This window comes from Panthera onca, chromosome C1, assembly GCF_046562875.1.
Source record: "Panthera onca isolate mPanOnc1 chromosome C1, mPanOnc1 haplotype 2, whole genome shotgun sequence".
In the NCBI taxonomy this organism is placed as follows: Eukaryota; Metazoa; Chordata; class Mammalia; order Carnivora; family Felidae; genus Panthera; species Panthera onca.
In genome coordinates this window covers 116,217,504-116,228,097 of record NC_138346.1, presented here as the reverse complement: position 1 = coordinate 116,228,097, position 10,594 = coordinate 116,217,504, and the positions used below count along the sequence as shown (strand labels likewise).

Sequence of the window (10,594 nt, the reverse complement as noted above, 5' to 3'; positions counted from 1 at the left end):
AATTATAAAGGCAAAATCATCCTGCAACACTCTAACGCTGTAAACTGGGTTTTTGTATGGTAGGTTTCTTTGAAATGGGCCACCCTGGCAGTTGCAAGTTTACTTTGCCACAGATGATCCCCAACTTACAATTTTTCAACTTTATGACGGTACAAAAGTGATACACATTCAGTAGAAACCTTACTTCAGATTTTGAATTTTGATCTTTCCCTAGGCTGGTGAAGTGTGGTACGATACTCCACATCATCTGCAGCAGGGCATCAGCCACACAGTCACGAGGGTAAACCACCAGTGCACTTATAACTGTACCCACACAACCATTCCATTTCTCACTTTCAGTACAGTATTCATCGGCTATTCAACACTTTATTACATTAGAAATTAGATGAGGTCACATTCAACAGTTTATTATACAATAGGCTTTGTGTGTGTTAGAGGATGTTACCCAGTTGTAGGCTGATATAAGTGTTCTGAGCATGTTTAAGGTAGACAAGGCTAAGCTATGGTGTTTAGTAGGTTTGGTGTATCAAATGCATTTTCAACTATAATAGTTTCAATTTATGATGGGTTTGTGTGGTTGTAACCCCATCATAAGTTGAGGAAGATCTATAGAGAGATTAAAAACAAAGAAATCTGCTATAGTACTAAATCTTATGTAGAATGCTGCTTCCTTTCCATCACAGATGAAGAAACATCGCCTGAATGATATGGAAAAGGGAAATGAAAGCAGAATAAGGAAGCTTAGTGCCTTCTCCAGGTTTTAAAGTCACCCTCTCTTAGCCTTATGTACCCTCAACGTTAGCTGCTTCACGTTTCTCTGAGGAACTTCTTGTTTAGTCTTAAAAAAAAAGGCTCTGAATTTTAGGATGATACTGATGTTAGTTTTATTCTCTATTTACCCAAGTGATTAACTTTGTGCGCGGGGTTTAGTAACAAATAACATTATTTCCATAGTTGAAATAGCTCAATTATGACTGATCGTTCTGCCCAAGAAATACACAAAAATGAGATGAAGAATACCCTGAATAGAATATAGGAGACTAGAAAATTAATTACCTTTGTGCTAAAATTATCCAGTTTACACTTTGAGGAAAGAAAACAGGACTCTCTACTCCTCCCCATTCGACAGACAGCTACATCTTCTGGCGCAGTGCCAGCCGTGTCCCGAAGACACGATGGTGAAGGTCAGAGTAAATGGATTTGGCTATATGGGCACCTGGTCAACAGGGCTGCTTTCAACATCAGTGACCTCTCCATTGACCTCAACTGCATGGTCTACATGCTCCAGTATGATTCCACCCACAGCTAATGCAGTTCTATTATTTCTATCAAGCTCACCCATGACTGATTCAATGGCACATTCAAGGCTGAGAACAGGAAACTTGTCGTCAATGGAAAACCCATCATCTCCATCTTCCAGGACCGAGATCCTGACAACATCAAATGGAGTGATGCTGGTGCTGAGTATGTTGTGGAGTCCATTGGGGTCTTCATCACCATGGAGAAGGCTTGGGCTCACTTGAAGGGTGAGGCCAAGAGGGTCATCATCTCTGTACCTTAGCTGATGCCCCCGTGTTTGTGATAGGCATGAACCATGAGAAGTATGACAACTCTCTCAAGATTGTCAGCAATGCCTCTTGCACCACCAGCTGCTTGGCCCCACTGGCCAAGGTGTTCCATGACAATTTTGGCATCATGGAGGGGCTCATGGCCACAGTCCATGCCATTCGGCCACCCAGAAGACCACGGGTGGCCTCTCTGGGAAGCTGTGGTGTGATGGCCGAAGGGCTGCCCAGAACATTATCCTTCTACTGGCGCCGCCAGGCTGTGGGCAAGGTCAGCCCCGAGCTGAATGAGCTCACTGGCGTAGTCTTCCATGTCCTCACCCCCAATGTCATGGATCTGACTTGCCACCTGGAGAAAGATGCCATATACGATGACATCAAGAAGGTGGTGAAGCAGGTATCAGAGGGCCCTCTCAAGGGGATCCTGGGCTACACTGAGGACCAGGTTGTCTCCTGTGACTTTAACAGAGACATTCACTCTTCCACCTTTGATGCTGGGGCTGGCATCGCTCTCAGTGACCACTTTGACCACTTTGTCAACCTCATTTCCTGGTATGACAATGAATTTGGCTAGCACCTGGGTGGTGGACCTTATGGTATATATGGCCTCCAAGGAGTAACAGCCCCTGGCTGCCAGCCCCAGCAAGAGCAAGATGAAGAGAGAGGCCCTCAGCTGTTGGGGAGTCCTTGCCCCATATCATCCCCCAACACACTGAGAATCTCCCAATCTCCACACCATTTCCATCCCAGATCCCCTGAAGAAGGAGAGGGGTCTGGGGAGTCATGCCTTGTCATGGACCATCAATAAAGTATACTGTACCCAGCCCCCCTCAAAAGGGAATATGGGGAATAATTGGGGAAAATAGGAATGTTCTAAATTAAAAATACACATTATTTCTAACACTTTCTGTATAGATTATCTGCTTGGTGCATTTTTCACTAGAAATACTTGATCCCAGTGGACATGCCCCATTATCCTGGGTGTTTCTTTCTATTACTTGGCAATGTTTGCTCTAAGGAGGAAGGTTAGTTTTACCAAGAGATCAAAATAAGACATAACTAAGGAGTACTTGGGGTACCAAAGATAAGACCCTTCCCCCAAGTATATAATGACTGTGATACACTTGGTGTGTTAACAATCAATTGCAAGGTAAGTCACAATAAATTCATTAGTAGTAATAAAGTACTGAAATTTGCAAGTGATATATCTAAGAACTAATTGGAGCAGATTCAGGTTATCTCTATAATAGCATCACTTTGATATGTGTGCATTTCAATATGCCTTCTGGGAGAGGAAGGGGGGAAATTTTATAGATAGCTATCAGAGACTGGCATTATGCTGTGAATGTATCATGGAAATATGTCATAAATGTGAACATCTGTCTTCTCTGCAATAGTGAAGAAAAGTTGAAAACATCTGACCCAAAGAATGTCTGACAATGTAAATTATTTTTGTCACTTAGTTTCCATTTCCCCTTCTAATGGCAATAGAAGGGGATCTTAAACTGGGGACCATCCCCCAAAACACACACACTCCTGGGCTTGAGATAGAAGCAACTTCACCCCTAGTTCCAGGAATAGGTGTAGGCTCCAACATTAGCCTCTCAAAGCTTTGCATCCCTTTGGCTATAGTGACTGGGAAAAAATTTTTTTCTTTTCTTTGGCTGTGATAACTAGCAGAAAGAATTGAACCTTTTATAGGAACTATATTTCCAAAGAAACCCCAAACCTAACAGTCTGTTTCTTTTCTAGGCTCACAGCTAAAGTTGAGTAGTCTCCAAAAAGGGCATTTTCCCTATGCCCACCTCTGGCATAGCCATGGAGAATAAGGACCAGAAAGATCATCTAGTAGGAAGAGCCAGAGGTCATGGTGGACAATAAGGAAGATCTTTACAGAGAACAGACCTAGAGGTTCCCAGTTGGCTGGCCAAGAAACTCACTTTACCAACAAGGAGACTCTTCTATATTCCTGCCGATCAGGATATAATAGATGCTGTAGAAAAATGACAGCTGTGTGCTATTTTCCATACATTCACCCCTTTCCAGAGGTAGGCTTTTCATATAGTTACCCTGTTTCTTCTTTATCTTAAAGCTATATTAGATATCAGATACGTTTTAGGTTGCCAGGCCTCAAGGGGCCATTTCCAAATTGACGAAGAAGACTATGTGTATACATCAGCCAAAAATCCTGGTCTTAGAGCTGAACACAATAACCAGATAAAGCCCTGGGTTTTTTCACCAGGGAGGGGGTATTGGTAAGTAGTCTTTTATGTAGGCATGAACAGTTCTTTTTAATTTATTTTTATTATTTATTTTTATTTATTTTTTTAATGTTTATTCAGTTTTGAGAGACAGAGTGTGAGCAGGGGAGGAACAGAGAGAGGGACACACAGAATCTGAAGCAGGCTCCAGGCTCTGAGCTGTCAGCACAGAGCCCAATGCAGGACTTGAACTCACGGACCGTGAGATCATGACCTGAGCCGAAGTCAGATGCTTAACTGACTGAGCCACCTAAGTGCCCCAATAGTAACATCATTTTTAAACATTTAAAATTGGAAGGTACTAAACTGCCTGTCAAAAGTAAAGTGGATACAAAAATAGCAGTATATTTTCCCAGAGACTCTAGTGCTACCACAAGAATGAACTATGCCTTCAGAAAATAAACGAATCTCGGGGCGCCTGGGTGGCGCAGTCGGTTGGGCGTCCAACTTCAGCCAGGTCACGATCTCGCGGTCCGTGAGTTCGAGCCCCGCGTCAGGCTCTGGGCTGATGGCTCAGAGCCTGGAGCCTGTTTCCGATTCTGTGTCTCCCTCTCTCTCTGCCCCTCCCCCGTTCATGCTCTGTCTCTCTCTGTCCCAAAAAATAAATAAATGTTGAAAAAAAAAAATTTAAAAAAAAAAAAAAAAAAGAAAATAAACGAATCTCACAAACACAATTTTGATGAAAAGAATCCAAGCAACAAAGAATTCCTACTGTATGATTCCCTTTACGTAAATTTTTTTAATGTTTATTTTTGAGAGAGAGAGAGAGAGAGCGAGCCAGGCAGGGGCAGAGAGAGAGAATTTCAAGCAAGTTTCACACTGTCAGTGCAGAGCCCAATGTGGGGCTTGAACTCATTAACCGTAAGATCAGACCTGGGCTGAAACCAAGAGTCAGATGCTCAAGCAGCTGAGCCACCCACACACCTCAGATCACATGGTAATTCTATGTTTAATTTTTTTGAGGAACTATCAAACTGTTTACACAGCAGTTGCACCATTTTACATTCCCAGCAGCAATATTTCAAGAGTTACAACTTCTCTACATCCTTGCCACACTTAATATTTTCTGCTTTTTTGTAATAGCCATCCTGAAGGGTGTGAAGTGACATCTCATTATGGTTTTGATCTGCGCTTCCTTAATAACCAGTAAAGAGCATATTTTCATATATTTAACAATCATCTGGATATTTTCTTTGGAGAAATGTCTGTTTAGTCCTTTGCCCAGTTTTACATTGGGTTGTTTTGTTGTTGAGTTGCAGGTGTTCTTTGTATATTCTGGATAGCAATTGCTTATTAGATATATGATTTGCAAATATTTTCTCCCATTCTCTAGGTTGTCTTTCACTCATTTGAGTGACACTTTGATGCAGTTCTTAGTGTTGATGAAATCCATTTATCTGTTTTTTTTCTTTTGTTGCTTGTACTTGTAGTGTCATGTCTAAGAAAAGCCAAGAATATTTATCCCTATATATTTTCTAAGAGTTTTATGGTTTTAGCTCTTACATTTGGATTTTTAAACCATTTTGAATTAATTTTGTATATGGTGTGAAGTAGCATTTCAGCTTTATTCTTTTATATGAGGTTATTCACTTGCCCTGGCACCATTTGTTGAAAAGACTATTCTTTCACCATTGATTTATCTTTGTACCCCTGTTGAAATTCAGTTGAACATACATGAGCTTATTTCTGTTTTTAATCCTATTCCATTGATCTATATCCTCATACCAGTAATACACTGTCTTGATTCCTGTTGGTTTGTAGTAAGTTTTGAAACTGGCAAGTGTGAGTCCTCCAACTTTGTTCTTTTTCAAGACTGTCTTAGCTATTCTTGGTCCCTTGAATGTTCATATGATTTTAGTGTCAGCTTGTTAATTTCTACAAAGAAGCAGCCCTGGGATTTGATAGGAATTGTTTTGAATCTATAGATCAATTTGGGGAATACAGCCATCTTAATGATATTACCTTCCAATCCATGAACATGGGATGTCTTTCCATTTATTTGGGTTTTCTGAATTTCTTTCACCAGTGTTTTGTAGTTTTCAAAGGATAAATATTGCATTTTAGTTAGATTTGTTCCTAAGGATTTTATTCTTTTTGATGCTATTATAAACGACATTTTAAAAAATTATTTTAGAGAGAGAGTGCACAAGCAGGGGGAAAGGGACAGAGGGAGAGAGGGAGAGAATCTTTTATTTTATTTTGAGAGAGAGTGAGCAGGGCGGGGGGCAGAGAGAGAGAGGGAGACAGAGGAACGAAGCAGGATCCTTGCTGAGACCAGGGAGCCTGATGTGGGGCTTGAACTCACAAGCTGTGAGATCATGACCTGAGTCAAAGTCGGTCACCTAATCGACTGAGCCACCCAAGTGCCCCATAGAGTGAGAGAATCTTAAGCAAGTTCCATGCTCAGTTCAGATCCCAACACAGGGTTCGATCCCATGACCCTGGGATCATGGCCCTGAGCAGAAATCAAGAGTCAGATGCTCAACCGACTGAATTACCCAGGCACCATGGCATTTTTTTCCTGATTTCATTGTCAGTCTGTACATTGCTACTCTATAGAAATAACCTTAATATCTATCTATCTATCTATCTATCTATCATCTATCTATTATTTTTGAGAGAGAAAGAGGGAGAGAACGAGTGGGGGAGGAACAGAGAGAGAGAGAAGGAAAGAGAGGATCCCAAGCAGGCTTGTGCTGTTAACATGGAGCCTGATGCGGGGCTCGAACTCAAACTGTGAGATCATGACCTGAGCTGAAACCAAGAGACAGATACTTAACCAACTGAGCAACCCAGGTGTCCCAACATTAATTTCCATATATTGATCTTGTACCTTGCAGTTTTGCTGAGCTCATTTATTAGTTCTAATAGTTTTTTAGTTAATTCCTTAGAATTTTGTATATATACAATCTTGTCATCTGCAAAAGCGTAACATCTTTACCTTGTCAAATCTATATATATAGAGTCTGAGGAAACCAAGCCTTTAGGCTTAGACTTCACCCAGAAGTGAAAAAGTAGGTTCTTGAAGTCCTTGGACAAACTCAGCTTATAAGTGTTATGAAGCCTGTCAATGACTCATAAAGGCTTTTCAAGGGCAGAAGAGCCTGAACATTCAGCCAAAAGGGTACATATTGTAAAAAGAATGAAACTGCCCAGGATTTCTAGAATATCTGTGTCACTGAAAGTTTAATGGGCTATCACTTGCAAGTTTTCATTTCCTCGTCACAACATCTGTGACGTATAGTGAGAAACAAGGTGTATTGCAGTGGTGAAGAGAGCTAGGACCTTAGATTCAGAAAGAGCAAGCAATCAGCCAAATCTAGAGTATGACACATTCTGCTGGCCAAATGATCTGGCTTCTCCATGAAATCAATTATAGGAAGAAAAAAAAGTATGTGTGTTCGGGGGAGTGCAGGTAGGGGCGTGACTGTCGTGGAATACAGAACACTTAGTAACAGCCAAGTGCAATGTGTAAAACCGTTTGGATACTGATTTAAGTAGACAGTAAAAAGACACCTTTAAACAATGGGAAAATTTTTAAAATGGACTGAACAGTAAATGATATTAGGAAACGATTTTGTTTGGCTAATTTGTTAAATTTGTTTGGCATGCCAATGGCATGGTGATTATATTTAAAAGATTCCTCAGAGACGTATAATGATTATGAGTGAAATGATATCTGGGATTTGCTTTAAAATACTAAATTTTAAAAAATGGAAGAGGAATAGATGACATAAGATTGGAAAATGTTGACACTTGTTCAAGATGGATGATGTGCAAATGAGGCTTCACTCTACTACTCTCTCACCTTCTGTATAGTTTAAAATGTTCAGGGGTGTCTGGGTGGTTCCGTCAGGTGAGCTTCCAACTCTTGATTTGGGCTCAGGTCATGATCCATGGTCATGAGATGGATTCCTGTCTTGGGCTCCACACTGAGCGTGGAACCTGCGTAAGAGTCATTCTCTCTCTCTCTCTCTCTCTCTCTCTCTCTCTCTCCCTCTACCCTCCTCTCTCCTGCTTGCACTCTCTCTCCCTCTCTAAAATTAAAAAATTATATAATGACAGATTTAATTGCACAATTAAAGTTTTCTCTGTTAAAATTTCAATCATTAATTGCAGTCTTTTTTTTTTTTTTTTGTAACTGCGAACACTGGAAACAATATAAATTTTGATTTTGGGGGGTTAGTTAATTATGTACATCCAGGAATTTTACCTATAAAAATAATAATGTTTTTACGTCAGGACCTATCAATTCTGGTATCATTTTGGAAGTTTTTTCTAATGCGAACAAATGAAGAAGAAATCAGATGTAAAAATCAGAAAGAAAGGGGTAAAATTTGCCTCTGTGGATGATACACTTATTGACTCAAAAAAATCAAAGAGAATCAACCAAAAAACATATAAACAAAAAGAGAATTCAAGATAAGGTATCTGAGTACAAAAACCAACATAACAACCACCACCAACAGCTTTCAAATATACATCTAACAAGAAATTATGTTGGAAAAGATCCCATTTAAACTGTAAAAAAAATAATAATAACAGGTAAACATCCTAAACTTGAAAAAAAGTTTAGCAAGAAATGAACAGTATCTTTAAGGGCACAAAAGAGTACAGGAAAAATATAAAGGCATCTCTCCTTCTTAGATAAGAAGATTCAGTAGTATGATGCGGTCAACTTTCCCTAATTAAGATATATATATGGGGCACCTGGGTGGCTCATTCGTTTAAGTGTCTGACTCTTGGCTTCCGCTCAGATCATGACCTCACAGTTCATGAGTTCGAGCTCCGCATCGCATCAGCCTGCGCTGACAGTGCAGAGCCTGCTTGGGATTCTCACCCACCCTCTCTCTCTGCCCCTCCCCTCCTCAAAATAAAAAAATAAACTTAAAAAAAAAGATATAAATTTAATGTGATCTAAATAAAAATACTAGCAGGATTTTTTATAAACTGCCAAACTGATTCTAAAGAGCAAATGGAAAAAGTAAAAAGCAAGAATATTCAGGAAGAATTCTAGAAAAAGAGAGTGATAAGGGGGAAGACTAAACCATTAGATATGAAAACAAGTATAAATGTGTGATACTGGTCAAGTGTAGACATTAGTGCACTGGAATAGAAAATCTGTATACAAATCCAAATACATATAGGAGCAGAGTAAATTTGTTGTCCATATATCCGTACCAAAGGAAATTCTAAAAGAGGCTCTTTAGGCAGAAGGAAAAAAAAATCCCAGATCAAAATAACAGAATGGTGTAGATTTGCCCAGTGGGGAGTTAGACACCTCTCAAGCTCAGCTTTGGCCCTTTCAAAGCTCAACAAAAACTACTTGCAGATCGCTGAAAGTTCTCTCTCATGCCTGCACATTTGAATATGCTGTTCTTTGGGTCCAAAATGCCTTTTCCCACGTCCCCATCTGCCAAACCCATACTTAACCTTCAAAAAAGTTCAGGAGTCATTCTGTGCAGTAGTGTTTCTTTGAGAGGAGACAAGAGTATGTGCAGTGTCTCCTAAGTGTTGACTTTTCTCCAGTTTCTGGCATCTCCATTTTGTTCTCCATCTGTTATTTGCTTTTTACAACATGGCCAGAGGAATGTTGCTTAAAATATAGATCTGGTCATGTCTGTCTCCTGCTCAAAAATATTTGATGTCTACTAAATGCCTGTGTATCTATAAAATAAAGTATGAACTTCTTGGACATAGAAGGCATTCAAGGCCTTCCAGGCTTGAACTCCAATCCACTTTGCTCACCTCAGATCTACTGTAGATGCCTTGTACTCTACTCTAGGGTAACCCAACCCCCTCACCATTCCTTAGTTCTCTCGGCGGCCCCTCGTTCACCCAAAACTTTCTGCCTGATTTGCCCTCCCTCCCTCTACCCACCCCACCTCCATCTTTCCCACCCATTCAGATCTTTCAAAGCTCTGTTCTCAATGAAGCTCACTAAGAATTCATGATTCATGGGGCGCCTGGGTGGCTCAGTCAGTTAAGCGTTCTACTTTGTCTCAGGTCATGATCTCACAGTTCATGGGTTCAAACCCCGCATTGGGCTCTGTGCTGACAGCTCAGAGCCTGGAGCCTGCTTTGGATTCTGTGTCTCCCTCTCTCTCTGCCCCTCCTCCACTCATGCTCTGTCTCTCTCTCTCTCTCAAGAGTGAATAAACATCAAGAAATATTTTTTTAATAAGCAAATAGAAATTAAAAAAAGAATTAATGACTCATGGGGCACCTGGATGGCTCAGCTGGTTAAGCCATTGACTCTTGATTTTGGCTCAGGTCATGATCTCATGGTTGCTGAGATCGAACCCCACGTCAGGCTCTTCACTGACAGCCTGGAGCCTGCTTGGGATTCTCTTCCTCCCTCTCTCTCTGCCCCTCCCCTGTTTGCTCTTTCTCTCTCAAACCAAATAAATAAACATTACAAAAAAGAATTAATACTTCATTCCTGAGCTTGCATAATTAGCATTTATTTCATTATGGGTCTATATGTCTTTCACTAGTCTATAATGTTCGTGAAGTCAGAGCTGTGTCTTACTAGTTTGTTTCATCCTCCTACCGTTTAATACACTGCTTATGGGGTGCTGTGGTGGCTCAATGTGTTAAGTGTCCAACTCTCGATTTTGGCTCAGGCCATGATCTCATGGCTCGTGAGTTCGAGCCCCACATGGAACTCTGTACTGACAGCATGGAGCCTGCTTGGGATTCTCTCTCTCTCTCTCTCTCTCTCTCTCTCTCTCTGCCCCTCCCCTCCTCACACTCGCTCTCTCCTTC

At 40.7% G+C, this 10,594-nt stretch overlaps 1 pseudogene; it reads left to right on the top strand.

Annotated features, from left to right (window-relative positions):
- Window positions 1–928: 928 nt before the first annotated feature.
- On the top strand, window positions 929–2,139 carry LOC132670935 (glyceraldehyde-3-phosphate dehydrogenase pseudogene; annotated as a pseudogene).
- Window positions 2,140–10,594: the final 8,455 nt, after the last annotated feature.